At 45.3% G+C, this 8,679-nt stretch overlaps 1 pseudogene; it reads left to right on the forward strand.

Moving 5' to 3' along the window:
- The first annotated feature begins 217 nt into the window (after positions 1–217).
- On the forward strand, positions 218–317 carry LOC115895912 (annotated as a pseudogene).
- Positions 318–8,679: the final 8,362 nt, after the last annotated feature.

The raw sequence follows: 8,679 nt of genomic DNA on the forward strand, positions 1-8,679 counted from the left end.
AATACTGAGAGGGGTACACCACTAACTTCATGGAATGAACTTCCACCACACAGATGACACAATTAACTGTCAGTAGTCAAACGTGAAAACTCTCAAGAATGAGTAAGAAGTGGAGAAAAACAAAAAATTAAAATGCAAGAATCTGTCAATACCTGCAGGAGGCTTCTCTATAGAAGATGCTCATGCAGAATCTGGCTAAAAAAAACGGAAACCACGCTCGCTTCAGCAGCACACATACTAAAATTGGAACGATACAGGGATTAGCACGGCCCCTGCATGAGGATGACACCCAAAGTTGTGAAGCATTCCACATTTTCTTAAAATTCGAAAATTCTTAAAATAAAAATGTAAAAATACTGAACCTAGTAGCAATTTGTGCTCATTTCATCGAAGATGTGAAGACATTTAGTTCATTGTCTTGTGTGAACAGGTATAGAGATAAGTAGGGTGAGTTTTTGGAAAATGAATACTTTGTATCTTCTAAAGAACTTTGGTTGAGGGAAAGGGTTGCACCCTTGCAGGGGAGGGGTAACATTATTACTTTCTCATGAAAAAATCCTCACCGAGTATATTTTCTTTCTAGGTTAAATTCTGTGTCAAAGCTATTCTAGGTTTGTGTTGAGGCTATCATTTTGGTCTAATAAAATAATTTTGTGTTAGAACAGAATTCTTGATTTGCTTTCTTTCTTTTTTTTTTTTTTTTAGATGCAGTCTCACTCTGTCGCCCAGGCTGGAGTGCAGTGGCGCTATCTCGGCTCACTGCAACCTCCACCTCCCAGGTTCAAGCAATTCTCCTGCCTCAATCTTCCGAATAGCTGGGATTACAGGTGCCCACCACCATGCCCAGCTAATTTTTGTATTTTTAGTAGAGACGGAGTTTCGCCATGTGGACCAGGCTGGTCTCGAACTCCTGACCTCAGGTGATCTACCCGCCTCGGCCTCCCAAAATGCTGGATTACAGGCGTGAGCCACCGCACCTGGCTTGATTTGTTTTCTGAATCCAACATAAGATGTAGGCGTTCTTGAAGAATCCACTTCTAATCCTCTTTCTTTCTCTCCTTAGTCACCGAGCAGCAGTTCAGTGGAGGGTCTGCGTCAGTTGTCTATTGCATTGTAACAGGAGACCACAAACTTAGCATCTGAAAACAACACCCATGGATGAGCTTGCAGTTCTGCAAGCCAGAAATCCAGCATCCCATGACTGGGTTCTCTGCTCAGGGTCTCATAGGTTGGACAGCATATATTCTCTTAAGTTTGGGGTCTTCTTCCACGTTCATTTACATTGTTGACAGAACTCAGTTCCTTAAAGTTATGGGAGTGGATGAAGACCCCATTTTCTTGCTGACTGTCAATGAGAGTTGCTGTCAGAGGCCACCGTCTGCCACTGTCAGATCCATGCCGTGTGTCTCTCCAGAGTCCTTCTCCCAGGCCACCAATCCCTCACATTGTGTCTTCCACACCACAAAAAACCAGGCTTTGTTAGGGGCTTACGTGAGTAGGTCAGGCCTATCCAGGGCAATCTCTCTACCTTAACGTCAATTGATTTGACCTTAATTACATCTGCAAAATCCCTCACAGAAGCAAGCAGAAATTTTTTTTGTTTTGTTTTTAGATGTGGTCTCACTCTGTCACTCTGTCACCCAGGCTGGAGTGCAGTGGTGCAATCTCAGCTCACTGCAACCTCCGCCTCCTTCCAGGTTCAAGCGATTCTCCTGCCTCAGCCTCCTGAGTAGCTGGGATTATAGGCACCTACCACGCCCAGCTAATTTTTGGATGTTTAGGAGAGACGGGGTTTCACCATGTTGGCCAGGATGGTCTTGATCTCTTGACCTTGTGATCGCCCGCCTCAGCCTCCCAGAGTGCTGGGATTACAGACATGAGCCACTGCTCCTGGCCAGCACCCAGATGAGTGTGTGTTTGAAACACTGGGGGAAGGTGTATGTGTACTGGGGGGTGAGAATCTTGGGGGCATTCTCATAATTCTGCCCACCACAGTGCCTCTTCTCTATCTGCCTGTATCTAAGGGATGGCTCACTTACTGAAGGAGTGAGGAAAACAAATTCTTTTCTTGGCATTACCTAAACAGAGTAACTCCATCGTTGTTGACAGGCACCATATTCCAAGATGATGAACATCCCCAAGGTGGTCTTGAGAAGGCCTAAGCAGGATGATAAGAATGGAAGAGGGAGTGTTCAGGCGAAGCCAGCCATGGCGCAGGTGAGCTGGCCTGGATTCATAGCTGTTCTATCACTGTACTGCTCCTCCAAGCTTAGAGCAGTCAAGAGAAAAGACCAAGGCTTACTCATACAGGATTAAAATCCAATGAACCTGTCCCTGGCACACAGGACTTAGGTAGAAATATCGGTTTCCTTCTATCCTCTCTCTTGGCAGGAACTATCAGTTTCGAGAAAATGCTTTCGGTCCGCAGGTTATATATTGCCGCTCTTCATTATTAAAGCCACAGAGTCTAGAAGGCAGAGACAGTCTGAGTCCTTCTCCAGGATTAACACTGCTCCTTCCATAGCTTTATCTCCTGTCCCTCAGCTACCTCCCCTCGCCGCCACTGCCAGAAAAACTCAGAATGATCCCATGAGTTATCCCAAACTCAGATAAATCCCATGCTCGGCCGTCTGTGTCAGGTCTTCCAGACGTTAGCTTGAGACAGTCAATGTATCCCATGTACTAGCTTGAGCTATGAGTGACATTAAAAAGCAAAGTAATGGTGGCTTAAAGAGGATGGAAGTTTATTTTCCTCATGTAATATCCGGTAGGCAGAATGAATTCAGGTACCCCCACTCTTGTTTCTTTGACACATACAGCCTCCATCCTACAGGGTATCTGATGACCCAGTTTCTATCATTATGTTTACATCGAAGTTCAAGGGGAGAAGGGTATACTCTCTCTCTTTAAGACTCTACAAAGTGACCCGGCACGGTGGCTCACGCCTGTAATTCCAGCACTCTGGGAGGCTGAGGCAGGCGGATCCCTGAGGTCAGGAGTTCGAGACCAGCTTGGCCAACATGGTGAAATCCTGTCTCTACTAAAAATGTAAAAATTAGCCCGATGTGGTGGTGGATGCCTGTAATCCCAGCTACTCGGGAGGCTGAGACAGGAGCGATTCAGCCTTCCGAGTAGCTGGGATTACAGGCATGCACCACCATGCCCAGCAAATTTTGTACTTTTAGGAGAGCTGGGGTTTCTCCATATAGGTCAGGCTGGTTTTGAATTCCCCATTTCAGGTGATCCGCCCGCCTCAGCCTCCCAAAATGCTGGGATTTCAGGCGTGAGCCACCATGCCCGGCTTCCGTTTTCTTTATAAAAGATACTTGATGACTAAGAAGCACTCCATAGTTTATATCCTACCTGGTTAAATGTAAATGTTCATTACTCAGGTGGCCCTGACGTTTTCTATCTCTGTGTTGCTTCCACCCTAGTAAACCCCTTCCTTTTTCTACTTAACATTATCTTTAACCACTTTAACAGGAGAGGCAAAAAAGCAGTGTCTCTCCAGGTTTGCACCGACAATACTGATCAACGGATCCATGCTAAGCCGTCGCAGCCAGGAAATGGAGTGCAAAGTTTAGTAAAAGGACTGAGCATGCTAAGGAAATGCTCTTGTTTACATCACTACTAAGGCTACTATTTGTTGGGAACAGGCCCCCCAAAATCTGGCCATAAACTGGCCCCAAAACTGGCCATAAACAAAATCTCTGCAGCACTGTGACATGTCCACAATGGCCCTAATGCCCATGCTGGAAGGTTGTGGGTTTATGGGAATGAGGGCAAGGAACACCTGGCCCGCCCAGGGCGGAAAACCGCTCAAAGGCATTCTTAAGCCACAAACAATAGCATGAACGACCTGTGCCTTAAGGACATGCTCCTGCTGCAGTTAACTAGCCCAACCCATCCCTTTATTTTGGCCCATCCCTTTGTTTCCCATAAGGGATACTTTTAATCTTATATCTGTAGAAACAATGCTAATGACTGGTTTGCTGTCAATAAATACGTGAGTCAATCTCTGTTCGGGGCTCTCAGCCCTGAAGGCTGTGAGACCCCTGATTTCCCACTTCACACCTCTATATTTCTGTGTGTGTGTCTTTAATTCCTCTAGCGCCGCTGCCTTAGGGTCTCCCGACCAAGCTGGTCTCGGCACTTTTGAAGGTGGATTTGGGGAAGGAATTCCTGCATTATACTTTGAGAGAAGATGGATAGTACTGATTTATTGATTTATTTTGTCTCTCAGTCATCTTTCCTCATTCATTCCAATCAGACTATGAAACTCTGTTCACAGTCATACAACGCTGCTGTGTACCAAATTGAGTAGGTTGAATAAATTAAATCAACTGTATTCAGTTCTGCAAGACTTATACCAGGTTTTGTAAAAATATTTTGATGACATAAAATTCTCTTTTCTTTTTTTTGGAGGCAGAATCTTGCTCTATCCCCCAGGCTGGAGTGCAGTGGCTCAATCTTGGCTCACTGCAACCTCTGCCTCCCAGGTTCAAGCTATTCTCCTGCCTCAGCCTCCTGAGTAGCTGGGACTACAGGCGCCCGCCACCACATCTGACTAATTTTTTGTATTTTTAGTAGAGACAGATTTCCACCATGTTGACCAGGTTGGTCTTGAACTCCTGACCTCAGGAGATCTGCCCACCTTGGCCTCCCAAAGTGCTGGAATTACAGGTATGAGCCACCATGCTTGGCCATATTGCTGGCACAATAACCTCTGGTCAAGTTTATTTATAAAGCAGCTTTTTTCTCTGAGATCCAATCCCTTACAACATTTGATGCCAGTTGTTTTAAACAGGTCCAGGTCCTGAAGGGTATCCAAATTACCATATAACTATAAAGTGTGGAGCAAGTTTTTTGACTCCTTGTTTCATGAGGGGGTAAAGATGCATATCCTCTAATGATAGTGAGCAGCATGTAGATTTTAGTCTCTTTTAAAGTTTTTATTACTTATTTATTTTAGAGACAGGGTATCGCTCTGTCACCCAGGTTGGAGTGCAGTGGCACAAGCATAGCTCACTGCAGCCTCTACCTCTCTGGCTTGAGATCCTCCTGCCTCAGCCTCCCAAGTAGCTGGAACTACAAGTGGGCACCACCATGCCCAGCAATTTTAATATCTTGATGATGAGGTTTTATTATTGAAATTGACTACAATGGAATAGAAAAAAAAAATCTTCTTAAAAATTTATACCAGTGGCAGGGCGCAGTGGCTCGTGCCTGTAATCCCAGCATTTTGGGAGGCCGAGGCAGCCAGATCATGAGGTCAGGAGATCGAGACCATCCTGGCCGATATGGTGAAACTCCGTGTCTATTAAAAATACAAAAATTAGCTAGGCATCGTGGTGCGCGCCTGTAGTCTCAGCCACTTGGGAGGCTGAGGTAGGAGAATCACTTGAACCCGGGAGGCGGAGGCTGCAGTGAGCAGAGATCGCGCCACTGCACTCCAGGCCGGGGGGACAGAGCGAGACTCTGTTTCAAAAAAGAAAAAAAAAATCTATACCAGTGGTCTAAAAGTTTTCAGATAAACAATACCTTAATAAAAGCTGAATATATGCCTTGATATCAATGATACAGTTTACCACATTATTTATATATATATAAAACTAAACAAAATAAACTGAAAAGGGCATCAAAGAGCTCTTTATTTCCCACATGCCAATAACTCATCTGTGCCACCTCCGTCACCACCGGCTGCACTCTCCCTTACGGAGAGGGCCGTGCGCTTGACTTGGCTGAAAAGAGCGACTCTGGGCGAGAAGAGGAAGTGGCTCATTCTGAGAGCCACCCTCCTCGCTCCCACGTGTGTTTTTCATCCAGCCTCTCCTGATGCTCAGAGACTTGTGAAAGGCGGTGACGGTGACCCGCGGTGCAAGTGATGCTCAGGGCTCAGTGGATTGCTGCAGGTCGTGGCAAGTGTGTGGCCGAGCTGGAATCAGAGCCCACGTGGGTCTAACTCCATCAATGAGGCATGATGCTTTCCTCAGCTTGTGAGCTTTGGCGAAAATCCAAACTTTGGCCGGGGGCTGTGGCTCAAGCCTGTCATCCCAGCACTTTGGGAGGCCGAGGCGGGCGGATCACGAGGTCAGGAGATCGAGACCATCCTGGCTAACACGGTGAAACCCCGTCTCTACTAAAAAATACAAAGAACTAGCCGGGCGAGGTGGCGGCGCCTGTAGTCCCAGCTACTCGGGAGGCTGAGGCAGGAGAATGGCATGGACCCGGGAGGCGGAGCTTGCAGTTAGCCGAGATCCGGCCACTGCACTCCAGCCTGGGTGACAGAGCGAGACTCCGTCTCAAAAAAAAAAAAAAAAAAAAAAAAAAAAAAAAAGAAAGAAAATCCAAACTTTATTTGCTTGGGATTCACTGATTTCAGCTAAAGTCAGCCCGTTCCTTTTGCTCAGGGTATTCTCTCTAGTGAAAACAGAAAGGGCTTGCCCCGGTGTTGTAGTAGGTGAGATGAAGGTGACCTCTTAACTCTGTTGGAATTGTTAGGAGGATTATCTTCCTTACAAATGAGTACAAGTAAACTGAACATGTTGGGTTCAGATAAGCATGCACTGACTTACAACAACAAATGGGTGGCTGTGCCATCATGAGGTCGACCATAATGTTTCATTCTTTTTTTTTTTTTTTTTTTGAGACAGAGTCTTGCTCTGTCCAGGCTTGAGTGCAATGGCCGGATCTCAGCTCACTGCAAGCTCCGCCTCCCAGGTTCACGCCATTCTCCTGCCTCAGCCTCCTGAGTAGCTGGGAATATAGGCGCCGGCCACCACTCCCAGCTAATTTTTGTATTTTTAGTAGAGACGGTGTTTCACCATGTTGGCCAGGATGGTCTCAGTCTCTTGACCTTGCAATCCACCTGCCTCGGCCTCTCAAAGTGCTGGGATTACAGGAGTGAGCCACCGCGCCTGGCCACCATAATGTTTGAATCTTAAGTGTTTGTTTGTTTGTTTGTTTGCTTGTTTTTTGACAGAGTTGTGCTCTTGTTGCCCGGGCTGGAGTGCAATGGCGCGATCTCAGCTCACTGCAACCTCCACCTCCTAGGTTCAAGTGATTCTTCTGCCTCAGCCTCCTGAGTAGCTGGGATTACAGGAATGTGCCACCACGCCCAGCTAATTTTGTATTTTTAGTAGAGATGGGGTTTCTCCATGTTGGTCAGGCTGGTCTCAAACTTCGGACCTCAGGTGATCCGCCCACCTCATCCTCCCAAAGTGCTGGGATTACAGGTGTGAGCCACTGCGCCTGGCCTGATTTTTAAGTTTTAATGCTTTCTTAAGCAAGGAAGAAGCAGTTGAATGTGACTCCTGGCCCTCTTAGAGCTGCAGGAAGTCAGCCAGTGAGAGCAAAGCCCCTGCTTCTAATGGAGCAGCCTTGGAGACAAGCAGCCAAAGAGAAGCCACACCTTCCAGATGAGTGATAACACTGGGACCACAACCAGTGCACCCTGCCCCCCGCTGTGCCTTTCTGGAATGGGAGGATGTGGTACTCTCCTGCCGCAGAATCGGTCCAAAGTAACGAATACAGCCTTGTTTGGCACCAGCCATACTCATCCCACCCAGAAGCCAAAAGTATGCCAGCCTGGCGCCAGTGGTGAAGGGAATGTGGCTAACAAATGGGAGAGTTCTGTTTTTGTCTTGTCTTGGTTTTTTGAGACTGAGTCTCGCTCTGTTGCCCAAGCTGGAGTGCAGTGGCACAATCTTGGCTCATTACAACTTCCGCCTCCTGGGTTCAAGCAATTTCTGGCTAATTTTTGTCTTTTTAGGAGAGACGAGGTTTCACCATGTTGTCCAGGCTGGTCTCGAACTCCTGACCTCAAGTGATCCACTCGTATCAGTCTCCCAAAGTGCTAGGGATACAGGCGTGAGATAGCAATTACTCATTCATAATTGTGTTTGTTCTTTGACAGTGAAAAAAAATTACATTTCTTCAGGATTTTTATTTTAATGAAAAGCTTTCCTATGAAAAATCTAACTACCTTAAAATGATCTGTGTTCCTTGTAATGTGATTACTGTAGCCCTATGAAAGCATCTCGTGATAAACTGTCATACAAATTTGAGGCATCTTTTTAATAAATTGTTAAGACATTTAGTTAACATTTAATGAGGACAAATAGTATAATAAGGAAATATCATGAAATTTGGCACCAGATTCAAATTCCACATCTGCACCCGGTGCTCTTGGTCAATTCCTTAATTCAGTGACTTAATCACTACGTCATCTACTTTATCAGCTGTAGATGTGCCTCACAGGGTTGTGGGGCATGTAACAGTATATAAGAGTTTAGCACACTTTTTTGTAAGGTTTTTAGAATTATCTTAAAATATTGACTCTTCTAGAATTAATAATTTAATAAATATTTGTTTAATAGTAAAACAGGCTTTAATAAGTATTTAAGTATTTAGTAAGTATTTAATACTCTAAAACAGGCTTTAAGAGACTTCAAAACCTGACAATATGCTTGATGTTTATTTTCCATTTGATTCAAAGATTACAAAGTCTTCTTGTCAAAATGAGTAAGCTCAAGAGTTATGAAAGCTCAGGGGATGGTGAGAATAAACGACAGAGTATCTGATAAGTATGTGTGAGTATCTTCATAGATGTTGGCTGTACCCAGGCTTAGAAGAGAAAGGAAGATTGGATTAGAAAAATAAGAGAAGAAAAGGAGGATG

The sequence above is a fragment of the Rhinopithecus roxellana genome, chromosome 2, assembly GCF_007565055.1.
Source record: "Rhinopithecus roxellana isolate Shanxi Qingling chromosome 2, ASM756505v1, whole genome shotgun sequence".
NCBI lineage: Eukaryota > Metazoa > Chordata > Mammalia > Primates > Cercopithecidae > Rhinopithecus > Rhinopithecus roxellana.